Source organism: Moschus berezovskii, chromosome 14, assembly GCF_049115385.1.
Source record: "Moschus berezovskii isolate FMDL1 chromosome 14, NW_MosBer_1.0, whole genome shotgun sequence".
NCBI classification, from domain to species: domain Eukaryota; kingdom Metazoa; phylum Chordata; class Mammalia; order Artiodactyla; family Moschidae; genus Moschus; species Moschus berezovskii.
In genome coordinates, this window is record NC_142473.1 from 55,427,405 (window position 1) to 55,443,797 (window position 16,393).

The following is a 16,393-nucleotide window of genomic DNA, read 5'->3' on the forward strand; positions in this document are numbered from 1 at the left end:
CGGGGTTGAACCTCTGGTTCCCAGCACCCTGAGCACAGAGTATGTGTGTATGTGGATACGTGTGTGTGTGTGTGTGTGTGTTGAAGGTCAAGACCAAGCAGTAACCAAACAACCCCTTCACTCTCAGCTTCTACCCCCTCCTCCAGAGGCCTTTTTCTTTTTCAGGAAAACCACCTAGATTCAGTCTGGACCTGGCCACAGTGTGCTCCAAAGACTTAGTCTTTGGCCTCCACACTGTGGGGCCACAGGATACAGAATCCTTTCCAGGAGAACAGAAGAGAGAACTCTTCAACTCCTGCAGCTCACCTGAGGAGGATCTGGCAGCTTCCTCACCCAGCCCCTAGCCTCCTGCACCCAGTGTTGGCAGATCCTGCCGATGAAGAAGTGGAGACCCAGCAAGAAGGCAACCCTTCGGTACCAGCCAGAGTCCTAGGGGAATGAGAGAAGGGCTCCCTAGTTCCCTCCCCCCTAGCTTAGTTACACGGTGGGGAGCATGCCCACCCTCAGGTCATCCACTTCCCCCGCCACTCATTCTTTGTTTCATAACTATCCCCCATTTCTGTAACTACTGCTTGTAGGGGGCTTGAGGTGTTTTCTCTAATTACTTTTTAGGAGGTCTAAACTAAAACTGACTCAGAATGTTCTCTACCCATGTGGGAGGTGCACCTTGACCCAGGGAACCAAAGGATCTCAGAATCGGAAATCAGACAGTGCCACTGCTCTCTTCCTTAGAACTCCCATGGCTCTCCACTGTCCTCAGGATCAAATCCAAGCTCTCACTCTGGCGCACAAGGTCCTCCATGCCAGTGCTCCAGCCTGCTTCCCCTTCACCGTGGTTTTCTTTGCAGCCCTCACACATTGATCTTTTGCTCAGAGTTGTCTCTGGTTGGAATGTTCATTCCAGTCTCCTCTTCACCACATTCCTCTCCCGGTCCCTTACCCTCACCAAAAAAAAAAAAAAAAGCCGAAACCTGGGAGACACTTGTTTGTCATTTGGTCTCACTGAGATGTCACTGCTTCCTGGAAGCCTTCCCTGATACCCCTAGACTAGGTTGGGTGTCCCACAGTACCTCCTTCTCTTTATTTGCAGTAAAGTGCAAGGTGTAGGGCAGAGCTGTGTCCTCATGTTGATCACTGTCTCTGGAGCCCTCCCTCCCACAGTGGCTAGCACATCACGGTACTATCGGAGGTCTTCCCATACCTGTTTGTTGAATGATTCATGAAGGCGAGGCTGAACTCTTTGTGTTGGGGAATCCCGCCTTGTGTCCAGGGAAGGAATCCCATCCTGAACTCCCACTCCCCACTCTTTGAAAAGGGATCACTCTTCCTTCTTCATCCCCTCACTCCCCAAGGACAGGAAACTCCCTCCCTCTGGGCCAGCCTTCTGCCTGGGAAAAAGTCCTTCCTCATCTGAGGAATTTTCAAGGGGCCATATCCCTTCCACAAGGACAAAGTGGAAGCAAAGGGGCAACTGAGGCTTGTATGCAGGGACCAGCAGGGATGCGAGGCCCTGGTTCCGTCTCCGTTTCCATGATCCATCCCTGTCATGTCTATACTTTGGTCATGGAGCCATTAAGTTCCTTTTTCCCTCTAAACTGATTTAAGTTGGGCTTCTGACACAGCCAAGAGCTCTGACCAATATAATCCGTAAGTGCTTGACACCTTTACAGAGAATCAGACAGATGGCTGTGGTGATTGGAAGTTTTGTGGTAATGTGCCTGTTGCTGGCTCAGCTGGGCAGAAGCTGCCCTTCTCCCGACTCAGGACTCTGGAGCTGGACTCAGGACTCTTGCCTCTGCAAGGAGCCGTTTATGCTGAGACTGGCACTGACACTGAGGTGAAGCCCAAGAAAATGCTTTGAACCCTGTCTGTTGGGTTCAGGTGTTTCAGATGGTGTAGGTGGGGCGACTTTGGAGGCCAGGCTGCGTGTGTGTGAGATGTGGGGACACCCACGAGGGCTTCCTGAGAACTCGGCATAAAAGGAGGAGACAGGTAGAATGGGCTGGGCTCTGCAAGGGCCTCAAAACAGAGAGGCTAATGGTTGTGATCTGATGTGGACGCTCATTCTAACTGAAACCCTCCTCCCTCAGATGTGTGCGCTCTTGGGGAAATAAAAATGCTCTGACATGAAACATTGTCCCAGCAACCCCCCACAAAGCCTCCTTGCCGAGCTTGTCTTCACTTCCATAACTGATGATGGATTCTGGATTACTGGGTTCCAGCTCTGGCGCTGCCACTTTCAAGCTGGATGACAGGGTGAGTTACTCAGCCTCTCTGTGCCTTACCTTTCTCATCTTTAACCTGGTTTACTTTAATGATTAAGTGAAGTAAAATATCTGACGTGTTTGAATAGTGCCTGGCACACAGTAAACATTAAATAAGTTAGCCACCACCCCTCTCTCTCTCGCCAAGTGACTGAGGCCCGGGACTGATAGACCCAGACCACACTCTGGTTGAGCTCCTCTGATCTGTTACACCTGATCCCTAGACATGTAATCCAGACATGGACCCCTGTCTTTGCACCACAGCATCACCTCTACCTTCAAGATTTCAGAAGACACCAGGGCACTGCAGAGTTAGCCGGGATCCCTTAATTTTTTGCCGGTGAGGAAACTGATGCCTAGCGAGGGGTCGTGGAGGAAAAGTGAAAACAGTGGGAGTGTGTTGTGATGGGGAATTCCTTCCACAGAGAGAACTGCATGCAAAAAGGAACCTGATGAGAGGGTACAGTGGGAACTGTCTTCTCTACTGCTCTGGTCCCAGCTCTGTGAGGCTGGACAGTGGAATTACCTTGAGAGCAGAGGAGAAAGGACCCATGCCCTGGAGAACTCTTGCGGCCTGTGGTCATTTGGAGAACTCCAAGGCTACTTCTACAAGCCAACACAGATCTTGACCTTCCATCAGAACTCTGAGCAAGGCCCTGCGGGGCTCAGAGTGTGGGCAGCAGGCTGATTCACCGATCCGGTGCACTCCTGTCAGTCCTTCTCTCCTCTAGGGGGAGAGCACAGAGCGCTGGCTCCTCCTACCTTAGACACACATCTGCTCACCCTCTGAAGCAATGCCTCAGTGTCACTGCTGAACAACTGTGACTGGAAGCCAAGCTTGATCAGACACCCATGTCTACCTTCTAGTAAGGGATGGAGCTTATCTATTAGTGAAAAGTTAACACATTTTTGGTCCTGCTTAAGGACCAAAACTCCTTTCATTCGCATTTATCAATTTCAACTCCATCAGTAAACTTCTTCCAAATCTCTCTTCTCTCCTGCTATAAATTCTGGTCCAGGGAAGGTTGGAGGCAAATATATTAACTGTATATTCCCAATCTGTCTATCAGGACCTGACCTATAGTCTTGAGAATTCCCTGGCAGTTCAGTGGTTAGGACTCGGCACTTTAACAGCAATGGCCTGGGTTCCACCCCTGGTCGGGGAACTAAGATCCCACAAGCCAAGCAACATGGCCAAAAAAAAAACAAAAAACCCAAAACAAAACTGCAGTTTATTGTTCCTCTCTCTGTAATAGGGACAACTCTTCCCACTAGTACCATAGGCTATCCAGTCCTCTATTAATTTCCATTTTTATTTGTAACTTCTAGCATTAGGTCTTTCCAGGGATCCTAAACATCCAAAATATTTAGCCTTCAGAGATCTCTGAAAAATGAGAAAAGATCTTAACTCAGTTCTACAAATATTTCTCGAGTATCTGATCCATGATGGAAACAGGGGGCACTGGACACATGCGGATAATTTAATCCTGGATGCTTTCTTTTTTTTCAGACAGACTTAAATTTTTTTTTTTTTTTTACTTATTTGGTTGTGCCATGCAGCATGCAGGACCTTAGTTCCATGACCAGGGATCAAACCTGCGCCTCCTGCAGTGGAAGCGAGTCTTAACTACTGAACCACTGGGGAATCCCCTTAGATGCTTTCTTTAGGGATCTTCTGATTTGGTGGGCACAAAAGCACTTATTTATGGGGAGGTTTTCCTTAAAATGTCTTAGTTGTCTGGGCAAGAAAATTACACATAGAAGGTGAGGTGAGTTCGCTCATTTTTAAAAAAAAAGGAAAGGGAAAAAAAACGGTTTGACCTTACCAAACATGCCATACCTTGCCAAGCTTATTCAAACTTTTGCACGTGGGAAGGGACCTGCCTGAGGGCTGCCGTAGTGGTCATCTGTGGTGTGGTCAGCCCAGCACGGCTCTTCTCTTGGGAACTGTCTCCTCTACCCACATGGCTACCCAGGGAACCGTTCTTATACAATCCTACCTTCAGCCATAACTGGTCCCAGGTGTGGTTACCTGTTTGAAGATGGGTCAATAAAACCCTTTCTCATCATTTTTTCTTATTTGAATTGAGAAATAAGTCATTCTCTTAAAAAAAATTTTTTTTTTTTTTGCTTATTTATTTATTTTTGGTTGCACTGGGTCTCTGTTGCTGCGCGAAGGCTGTTCTCTAGTGGTGGTGAGCAGGGGTCTAGTTGTGGTGCAGGGGCTTCTCATTGCAGTGGCTTCTCTTGTGGAGCACAGGTTCCTGGCACTCAGGCTTCAGTGTCTGCAGCGTGTGGGCCCAGTAATTGTGGCTCGCGGGCTCTAGAGCGAGGGCTCAGTAGTTGTGGCACATGGGCTTAGTTCTTCTGCGGCATGTGGAATCTTTCCAGACCAGGGATTGAACCCGTGTTCCCTGCACTGGCAGGGGGATTCCTATTCACTGTGCCACCAGGAAATCCTAAGTCATTCTCTTCTGAGTGATGAAAGCTATAGATATAAAGCTCAGGGAATGTTTCTAGCCATATTCCCCCAGGAAGGGAAGGAAGGTGGTTGCAGTGAAGAAAGAATAAATAAAAAGTTGAGACAAAAGCTATAGAGGCTCATGTTAGAATTTAAGAGCCTAGTTCCAGTTATTCTGGAGATATCCTTACTTATTTTTGCAAATTAGTTGTTCAGCTCTTTATTGAATTTTGTTATCCAATACAGTCTTCTTTATGTTTAATCTATTTCAAGTTGGATTTCTGTCACTTCCAAACAAAGAGATTCAAATAAAAAAATTGATATAAGGTATGCAGTGAGGCCAATGGCAGACCCTAAAAACTGGAAGTAGCCTTGTTGATCCAGAGTGGAATGCAGTGAGAAGTCCCTCCACTTTGAGCCTGGAAATGAGATGTCCTTGTTAGGTATTAATGAAGTAACTGAGAAAACTATTGCATGTTTTCTCTTAGAACTTAACCTCAACTTTCCCCATTGCCCTGTGGTTGCAACTTCAGAGGATTAAATTTTAAAAATGGTATTTGGCAACCTTGAGAAGGTGCTTTAAGAGGACAGGTGAGTCCTCCCTGGTGGCTCAGTGGTAAAGAATATGCCTGCCAGTTTGGGAGACATGGGTTCGGTTGACAAGGGTTAGGTCTCTGGTCTGGGAAGATCCCACATGCCGCGGAGCAAGTAAGCCTGTGAGGCACAGCTATTGAGCCTGTGCTCTGGAGCCCATGCTCCACAACAAGAGAAGCCATTGCAATGAGAGGCCTGTGCGCTGCAATGAAGATTAGCCCCTACTCACTGCAACTAGAGAAAGTCCGAGCAGCAACAAAGACCCAGCAGAGCCAAAAATAAATAAATGAAATTATTAAAAAAGAGAGAGGGAGAGAGAAGACAAACAGATGAGGAACAGCAGGGTGATTCTAACTCATAAGGAAGCCTCTGCCGCGGCCAGCAGTCTGAGGCTGCCGCAGCAGGATAGTCACGTGACCTGCAGATTGGCCATACTCAAGTTTTCTGCCACACTCTAGAGTGAATGTATTTGATTAGGAAACAGTGACTGACAGATGAAATGGGAATATTTGGGAAGATCTAGAGGAATTGGGCTTCCTAGGTGGGCTAGTGGTAAAGAACCCACCTGCCAATGAAGGAGACATAAGAGCACAGGTTCGATCCCTGGGTCAGGAATATCCTCTGGAGAAGGACATGGCAACCCACTCCAGTATTCTTACCTGGAGAATCCCATGGACAGAGGAGCCTGGTGGGCTACAGTTCATGGGGTTGCAGAGTTGAACACAACTGAAGTGACTTAGCACGCAGAGGAATTAGAGAAGTGGGATTCTCCCAGTTCTTCCAGGCACCCTGACCTGACAGTAGGAAAGATTTGGCTTTTTTCCCCTCCACATCCAGCATCTGAAACCACTTTCTAAGTTAGGGGAATTCCCCATCTAATAGATTCCATATACTTAAATCTTTGAACTTCCCTTGAAAACAAGATTGCATAGACAACCAATGGGAACTTAAACAGGGGCTCTGTAACAACCTAGAGGGGTGGGATGGGGAGGGAGATGGGAGGGAAGAGGAGGGGACATCTGTATACCTATGGCTGATTCATGTTGATGTTTGATGGAAACCAGCAAAATTCTGTAAAGCAATTATACTTCAATTAAAAATGAATAAATAAAAACCAGGTTGCAGACACTTTATCTGTTCTCAGCCAGTCTTGTACATTGATCATAGCTAAGGAGTCTGTAGCTAAGAAACTGAGGACTCAGCAACCATAAGAATACTCTCCAGGGGAAATGGGGTTGCAGCAAGATCTAGGTGCAGTAGGGCCATTGCTGGTGTGGTTGCTCAGTGGGCCTGAGGGACTCATATTCCTCCTTCCTTTCTGTTTCCTAGAGTGTGATTTCTAACCTCAAATGTTCTAAGATAGCTGCTGGAGTTCCAGTCATCACATCCACTTTCTAGGCAGCAAGAATGAAGAAGAAGGGACTTCCCTGGTGGTACAGTGGTAAAAACAATTCACCTGTCATTGCAGGGGACGTGGGTTTGATTCCTGGTCCGGGAAGAGTCCACATGCCATGGAGCAACTAAGCCAGTGTGCCACAACTACTGAAGTTTGCATGCCTAGAGCCCATGCACGGCAACAAACAGTAGCTCCCACTTGCAGCAACTAGAGAAAGCCCACTAAGCCACAAAGACCAGCACAACCAAAAAATTAATTCATTGATAAAGAACAACAAACCAAACAAAAAAACCCCAAGAGTACTCTGCCAGCCACAGAAATACCAGACATCCCCTGCGCAGGATTATGAGTGGCTGCTGTTTTAAAAAAAAAAAAATAAGAAGGAAACAAAAAGTACATCTCTCAGTGAGATATCTTCCTATAAGGAACCTTCCAGAGGTTCCATGCAAAACTTCTGCTTACTTCTTTTCTGCCTGAACTCAGCCGTATGGTCTCATCGTACTTACTGAGAATTTAGGAAAGGCATGATTTTAGCTATGTACATTAGTATTACAAATAAAATAGAGCCTTTATTGCTGAGAAGTAAGGATAGAATGGATATTAGGCAACTGTATTAGTTATCCATTCCTGCATAACAAATTACCTCAAACTTATTAGCTTAAAACAACACACATTTATTAAGTCACGGTTCTTGTGGGTCAGGAATCTTGGCATGGCATACCTGAGACTTCAGCTTCAGAGCCACCTCCAAGGCTGCAATCTAGGTGCCAGACTCACAATCTCAAATGAAATTTTGTCTAAGGAATGATTTCTCCCAGGCTCACTCACACGATTGTCACCAGGATCCATTTCCTCCAGGAATGTTGGTCTGAAGAGCTGAGTCCTTACTCGTGTTGGCCAGAAGTTGCCCTCGTTTCCTTGCCATATGGGCCTCTCCATTGGGCAAACATGTAAGAAGAGTCAGAGAAATGCCAGCAAGACTGAAGCCAGCCTTTTATAACCTATCCTTGGAAATGACATACTGTCGCTTTGGCCATTTCTCTTTCTAAGAAGCAAGTCACTGCTCACACGTGAGGAGTGGAGATTATCCAAGGGCCTGAGCATCAGGAAGCAGGGATCTCGGGAAGTCATGTCCGAGGCCATCTGCCACAGCAGACAGCTGGTGATCTCTGTTACAACCCCAACTTACCGCTGAAGATAGCGAGAGACAATAGCACCTTCTCCCTGTCTAATGGGATCACTTGACTTGTTTGAAGACTATGTAGACTTCCCTGTGGGGAATTGTGTGTAGGAGGAAGCCAAGTCTCCTCATGCCTCATCCCACTGACTTAATTGTCTCCACACTCATGATCAGAATCAGATCCGACACACATCAGAGTCACATATGAGGTCAAATTCAAATTTAGTGGGAAGAAGTCCTTCCCACTAAAAGAATGTAAAGATTTTTCAAATGTGTATCAATAAAATCTGGCAAATATATGTGAGAATGGATTCTGAGAGTACAGGACTAAGGGTGAGGAACCTAATTTAAAATTAGGCTAAACTGACCAACATGAGTGCACTTATCAGAAAGCCTGGATTCCGTGTGCTGATTATAACAGCTGGGAGCTCTAATTGAGTTTTTTATTTTTTTTAAAGATGAGTTTATCTTTTCTTAGAGTCTGACATCTTATTATATCACCTAGGCACCCATCTGGAGAAGACAATGGCACCCCGCTCCAGTACTCTTGCCTGGAGAATCCCATGGACGGAGGAGCCTGGTGGGCTGCAGTCCATGGGGTCGCTGCAAGTCGGACATGACTGAGCAACTTCACTTTCACTTTTCACTTTCCTGCATTGGAGAAGGAAATGGCAACCCACTCCAGTGTTCTTGCCTGGAGAATCCCAGGACGGGGGAGCCTGGTGGGCTGCCGTCTATGGGGTTGCACAGAGTCGGACACGACTGAAGTGACTTAGCAGCAGCAGCAGCATCCACCCATCTATCCATTCTTCTATCCATCTGTCGATCTGTTGTATTTTTCTGATACATTCACAGTAAGTTGCGGACATTCGTACATTTGGCCCCTAACTCTTCAGCATGCATGTCATTAAGTAGAGAAAATATTGTTAATTTTTCTGGTAAAATTTGCATAGATAATGAAATGCATAAAGCTAAGTGTACCATTCAATGAGTTTGACACATGCATCCATCTGTGTAGCCCAATCCCTTGCCATCATCATAGAAAACTCCTTCATGCCTCTTTCCAATCAATCCCAAGCCCACTCCCTCAGAGGCGGCCACTCTTCTGATTCTTTCCCACTGCAGATTGATGCTGCCTGTTCTTGGATTCCTCTGAGTACTCTGTGTAAATCTTCTTCTACTCGGCATAGTAGTTTTGAGATTCATCCATGCTGTGTGTATCGATAGTTCATTGCTGAGTAGTATCTCACTGAGTGACTATTCCTGTGTAAGTAGAATTCTCAGATGTCTCCCAAGATTCCTGCCTCCTGGTACAATCTCTAGTATAGTGAAGATGATGGGATAGCACCCCCACGATTAGGTTGTCATAGAGCACATCTGACTTCTATTTTTACATTTGACTTTTTTAAAAAAGCTATTTATTTATTTTTGACTGTGCTCGGTCTTTGTTGCTTTGTGTGGGCATTTCTCTAGTTGCAGCGAGCAGGGGCTCCTCTCTAGTCAGTCAATGGGCTTCTCATTGTGGTGGCCTCTCTTGTAGAGTGCGGGCTCTAGAGAGCCGTGGGTTCAGTAGTTGTGGCGTGCAGGCTTAGTTGCCCCACAGCATGTGGAATGTTACAGGACCAGGGATCGACCCTGTGTTCCCTGCACTAGCAGGCAGATTCTTTACCACTGGACCGCCATGGCTGTCCTACTTTTATTTTTTTAAAAAACATTTACATTTAGTTGTTTGCCTGTGTCGGGTGTTAGTTGTGGCACGGGGGATCTTTCGTTTCGGCACACGGACTCTGGTTGTGGCACATGGGCTGCAGAGTGTGCAGCCTCACTGGATGCAGCACTTGTGCTTAGTTTTTTTCACAGCACGTGGGATCTTAGTTCCCCGACCAGGGATCCAACCCATATCGCCTGCATTGCCCAGCAGATTCTTAACCACTGGGCCACCAGAGAAGTCCCAGCACATCTGACTTTTAAAAGGGGGATTATATGGGTGGATCTGACCTAATGACATGAACCTTTTACACTTGGGTCCAGAAGTCTTAAACAGTGAAGTCAGAGAAATTTGAAGCATGAGAGACCCTTAACAAGAGGAAGATTCTTCACTGATGGGTGGAGGGATCATATAGCAAAGAATGTGAGTGATCTCTAGGGGCTGAGAGTGATTTCCAGCTGACAGCCAGTGAGAAAACAGGACCTCAGTCCTTCAGTCACAAGAATCTGAATTCAGTAAGAACCTGAATAATCTTGAGAGTGGATTCTTCCTCAGAGCCCCCTGAAAGGAATGCAACTCAGCTGACACCCTGAGATCCAAAGCTGATGATAGTTCAGTCACATTCTGGCAGATGAGGATTGTGCCAGACTTTGAAATACAGACTTGTGAGCTGAAATGAATGTTGTTTTGAGCTTCTAAGTGGTGGGGTTATTTGTTACACAGCAGCAGCCAACTTATATAATACTGAAGTGTGTTTAGCCGTTCTCTTTTGATGGACATATAGGTTATTTCTAGTTTGGGACTATTATCAATCATGTTGCTATGAATATTTATGTCCAGTTTTTTTTGTGTGTGTGGATCTATTTTTTCATTCCTCTTGAAATGGAAATGTTGAGTCATAGGATAGATGTATATTTAGTTTTCTAAGAAACTGCCAGAGCTTTTCCTAAAGGAGTTGTGCCATTTTATACTTTTACTGATAGTGTATGAGAATCCTAGTTGCTCCACATACTCTTGAAAGTCAGATAGTCTTAGTCTTTTTCTAATATTTTCCATCCTGGTGGATGTATCAGTTCAGTTCAGTTCAGTCGCTCAGTCGTGTCCGATTCTTTACGACCCCATGAATCACAGCATGCCAGGCCTCCCTGTCCATCACCAACTCCCGGAGTTCACTCAAACTCATGTCCATCGAGTCAGTGATGCCATCCAGCCATCTCATTCTCTGTCATCCCCGTCTCCTCCCACCCCCAATCCTTCCCAGCATCAGAGTCTTTTCCAGTGAGTCAACTCGTCACATGAGGTGGCCAAAGTATTGCAGTTTCAGCTTTAGCATCAGTCCTTCCAATGAACACCCAGGACTAATCTCCTTTAGAATGGACTGGTTGGATCTCCTTGCAGTCCAAGGGACTCTCAAGAGTCTTCTCCAGCACCACAGTTCAAAAGCATCAATTCTTCGGTGATCAGCTTTCTTCACAGTCCAACGGAATTAATTGTGGTTTTTTTCTTTTTTTTAGTTGGTTGACTGACACCTGGATCCACTGATGAAGTTAAATGAAATTGAGACTCCTTTGATATAATGAAGAAGAATTCAAACACTTTGGGAGATGGGAATGTTGGTTTATAAGCTTCTCCTTCTAGGTTTATAAGTTATCTACCCCCAATTCCATCCCCTGGAGGGCCCAGATGACATTCTCTTCACCAAGGTATTGAGAAATACATTTACGAGAGAGTGATGGCATCTTTGGGAAGTGCTGTAACAACTGGTTCTGCAGGCCTGTGATGCTCGAGGGAGATACTACATATAGGGCCAAAGAATATGGGCAGTTCACTAATATTCTGATTTGTAAAACCAAAAGTCCTGAGGAACTGGTGAATAGAGGGGCCGCTTAAGACAAGATGGAGAGTTATGATCTCTCACCCTGTTTCCAGGCCTGGGTTAGTTCACAGCCCTAGAGTCCCTTGAATGAAGTGAAAGCAAGTACACTTAGGTGAGATGTATAAATATCTGTCGATATATTCCTGTAGATTTCCCTAGTAGGACCTGTAGTCATTTCTCAGGGTAAATTATGGGTTGAACTATGTCTCTCAAAAAGATTTATCGTGGGACTTCCCTGGTGGTCCAGCAGTAAAGAATCTGCCTTGTAATACTGGGGTTCAGTTCAGTTCAGTCACTCAGTTGTGTCTGACTCTTTGAGACCCCATGAATTACAGCATGCCAGGCCTCCCTGTCCATCACCCACTCCTGGAGTACACTCAAACTCATGTCCATCGAGTCGGTGATGCCATCCAGCCATCTCATCCTCTGTCGTCCCCTTCTCCTGCCCCCAATCCCTCCCAGCATCAGAGTCTTTTCCTGAGTCAGCTCTTTGCATGAGGTGGCCAAAGTATTGGAGTTTCAGCTTTAGCATCAGTCCTTCCAATGAACACCCAGAACTGATCTCCTTTAGAATGGACTGGTTGGATCTCCTTGCAGTCCAAGGGACTCTCAAGAGTCTTCTCCAGCAGCACAGTTCAAAAGCATCAATTCTTCGGTGTTCAGCTTTCTTCACAGTCCAACTCTCACATCCATACATGACCACGGGAAAAACCATAGCCTTGACTAGATGGACCTTTGTTGGCAAAGTAATGTCTCTGCTTTTTAATATGCTATCTAGGTTGGTCATAACTTTCCTTCCAAGGAGTAAGCGTCTTTTAAATTCATGGCTGCAATCAGCATCTGCAGTGATTTTGGAGCCCCCAAAAATAAAATCTGACACTGTTTCCACTGTTTCCCCATCTATTTGCCATGAAGTGATGGGACCAGATGCCATGATCTTTGTTTTCTGAATGTTGAGCTTCAAGCCAACCTTTTCACTCTCCTCTTTCACTTTCATCAAGAGGCTTTTGAGTTCCTCTTCACTTTCTGCCATAAGGGTGGTGTCATCTGCATATCTGAGGTTATTGATATTTCTCCCGGCAATCTTGATTCCAGCTTGTGCTTCTTCCAGCCCAGCGTTCCTCATGATGTACTCTGCATATAAGTTAAATAAGCAGGGTGACAATATACAGCCTTGACGTACTCCTTTTCCTATTTGGAACCAGTCTGTTGTTCCATGTCCAGTTCTAATTGTTGCTTCCTGACCTGCATACAGGTTTCTCAAGAGGCAGGTCAGGTGGTCTGGTATTCCCATCTCTTTCAGAATGTTCCACAGTTTATTGTGATCCACACAGTCAAAGACTTTGGCATAGTCAGTAAAGCAGAAATAGATGTTTTTCTGGAACTCTCTTGAATTTTTCATGATCCAGTGGATGTTGGCAATTTGATCTCTGGTTCCTCTGCCTTTTCTAAAACCAGCTTGAACATCTGGAAGTTCACGGTTCACATATTGCTGAAGCCTGGCTTGGAGAATTTTGAACATGACTTTACTAGCATGTGAGATGAGTGCACTTGTGCGGTAGTTTGAGCATTCTTTGGCATTGCCTTTCTTTGGGATTGGAATGAAGACTGACCTTTTCCAGTCCTGTGGACACTGCTGAGTTTTCCAAATTTGCTGGCATATTGAGTGTAGCACTTTCACAGCATCATCTTTCAAGATTTGAAATAGCTCAACTGGAATTCCATCACCTCCACTAGCTTTGTTCGTAGTGATGCTTTCTAAGGCCCACTTGACTTCACATTCCAGGATGACTGGCTCTAGGTGAGTCACCAGTGATTATCTTGGTCGTGAAGATCTTTTTTGTACTGTTCTTCTGTGTATTCTTGCCACCTCTTCTTAATATCTTCTGCTTCTGTTAGGTCCCTACCATTTCTGTCCTTTATCGAGCCCATCTTTGCAATATAGGGAACTCAGGTTCAATTCCTGGTTGGCGAACTAAGACCACACATTCTGTGGGGGGACTAAGCCCACCTGTGTGCTGCAACTGCTGAGCCTGTGCACCACACCTGAGGAGTCCGTGTGCTTCATCAAAAGATCCTGCTGGACTCAAGGATGATCCTGCCTGCCTCAACTAAGACGTGACACAGCCAAATCAATAAATACAAATTAAAAAAAACCCAAAGACTGACAATTCAGTAAAAGAAGTTTTCCTTAAAAAAAAAAAAGTATGTTGAAGTCTTCACCCAGGTACCTTCGGAATAGGTGATTTTATTTGGAAATATGTTCTTTCCAGATGTAATCAAGTTAAGATGAGGTCATATAGAATTAGTTCAATGACTGATGTCCTTATAGGAAGAGGACATCTGTAGGACTGATATCCTTACAGAGACACACAGAGAGGACACCATGTGAGGATGGAGGCAGAGGTTGCAGTGATGCAACTGCGAGCCCAGGAACGTCAAGGACTGCTGTTGACCCCCAGAAGCGAGGAGAAAGGCATGGAATAGATGCCCCTCAGAGCCTTGGAAGGATCCAGCCCTGCCGACACTTCGACTTTGGACTTGTGCTCTCCAGAACTGCAGAAGAGTAAATTTCTGTTGTTTTAAGTCAATCAGCTTGTGTTACTTTGTTAGGGCAGCCTTAGGAAATGAATAGAAAAACTGTGACACTGGGATTGTTGACACCGACTATAATGCTAATTGGGACTGTAGTTGGCACCCTGGCCTACCGTTCAGAGTGGAGACAAGTAGTACATTGACTTGATTCTCATTTACTTCACCATCTGTTCAGTCTGTAAACCCCCTAAACCCCCTGATTTCTCTAGTTCCAGAGTGTATAGACTAGAGAGACAGCAGTTGGTAGAATATGTCTCTCTAGTCCAGGGAATATGGCTATTTTTTTTTTAATATGGCTATTATGGTTGAAAGGGCTGGCGGACTTCCCTGATGGTCTAGTGGTTAAGAATCTGCCTTGCAATGCAGGAGATGTGAGCTCCATCCCTCATCAGAGATCTAAGATCTTACATGCTATGCAGCAACTAAGCCTACGCAATGAACTTACTGAGCCCTCGCACCACAACTAGAGTCCTTACACCACCACAAAAATTCCATGCACCATAACTAAGACCTTGGGCAGCCAAATAAATTAATATGAAAAAGAAAGGGCTTCCTATCAAAATTATAAACAAAAAGTAATGATGCATTGTTGGGGGAAATGCAAGACTCGGTAACCATCCAAGACCTGAAAATTCATAGGTGGTGATTCCTGTTACTAACCTACTTCCTACTTAACTCACCTGACAGTGGATTATTGAAATGTTAAGACAGGTGATGACTCCAATTGTACTGCTATCCCAGGTATGATTTCTTTACTAGAGCAAAAAGCCTAGCAATAGAGCCTCTGCCACCTGTAAACAAGTTATTAACTTGTAAATGTTTTTCCTCTATTTCATTCAATAAGCTAAGAAGGCCAAGAGTAGTTTCAACCTGACAAGGGCAGAAGTACATCTTCACCATTTTGCTTCAGGACCACTTTAACTTTGCCTCTGGGCCACAGTTCAGGCCACAGAGACTTTGATTACCTTAGCATGCCATGAGGCATTATACCAGTCCACTATGATTATGATAAAATGCAGACAAAATCTAAGCAGCAGAAAGTATTAGGTACCCTGCATGTCTTAGTGAGTTGGTGTGTCAGTGTTTGGGATTTTAGTCACTCTGGTACATGTGTAGTGGTAACTCATGGTTTTACTTTGCAATTCTCTAGTAACACGATGTTGAGCATTTTTTCATGTGTTTGATACATCATCTTTGGTGAGATGTCTGTTCAGACCTTTTGCCTATTTTAAAATGAGGTTTTTTAAAAATTATTGTGTATTAAGGGTTCTTTGCATATTTTAAATACTAGTCAGATACGTGTTTTGCAAATATTTTCTCCCAGGCTGTAGCTTGTTCTTCCATTCTTTTGCAGAGCAGAAGTTTCCAATTTTAATGAAGTCCAACTTCCTCTTTTCTTTCATGGATTGTGCTTTTGGTGTTATATCCAAAAAGTCATTTGAGAGCTCCCTGGTGGCTCAGTGGTAAGGACTCAGCACTTTCACTTAGGGGCCCAGGTTCAATCCCTGGTTGGGGAACTAAGATCCTGAAAGTGGCACAGAATGACCAAAATCAATCAAACAAACAAAAACAGTCATTGCCAAACTCAAGATCACCTCAGTTTTCTCCTATGTTATCTTCTATGAGTTATATAGTTTTGTATTTTACATTTAGGTCTGTGACCAACTTACATGTGTATTTTAATAATTATTTTATAAAAAATGAAACAAAGAAAAAAATTTTAATCAAATTAAAAGTTCAGTTCAGTCGCTCGGTTGTGTCCGACTCTTTGCGACCCCATGAATCACAGCACACCAGGCCTCCCTGTCCATCACCAACTCCCAGAGTTCACTCAAACTCATGTCCATCGAGTCAGTGATGCCATCCAGCCATCTCTTTCTCCGTCGTCCTCGTCTCCTCCCACCCCCAATCCCTCCTAGCATCAGACTCTTTTCCAGTGAGTCAACTTGTCACATGAGGTGGCCAAAGTATTGGAGTTTCAGTTTCAGCATCAGTCCTTCCAGTGAACACCCAGGATTGATCTCCTTTAGAATGGACTGACTGGATCTCCTTGCAGTCCAAGGGACTCTCAAGAGTCTTCTCCAGCACCACAGTTCAAAAGCATCAATTCTTCGGCGATCAGCTTTCTTCACAGTCCAATTCTCACATCCATACATGACCATGGGAAAAACCATAGCCTTGACTAGATGGACCTTGGTTGGCAACGTAATGTCTCTGCTTTTTAATATGCTATCTAGGTTGGTCATAACTTTCCTTCCAAGGAGTGAGCGTCTTTTAATTTCATGGCTGCAATCAGCATCTGCAGTGACTTTGAAGCCC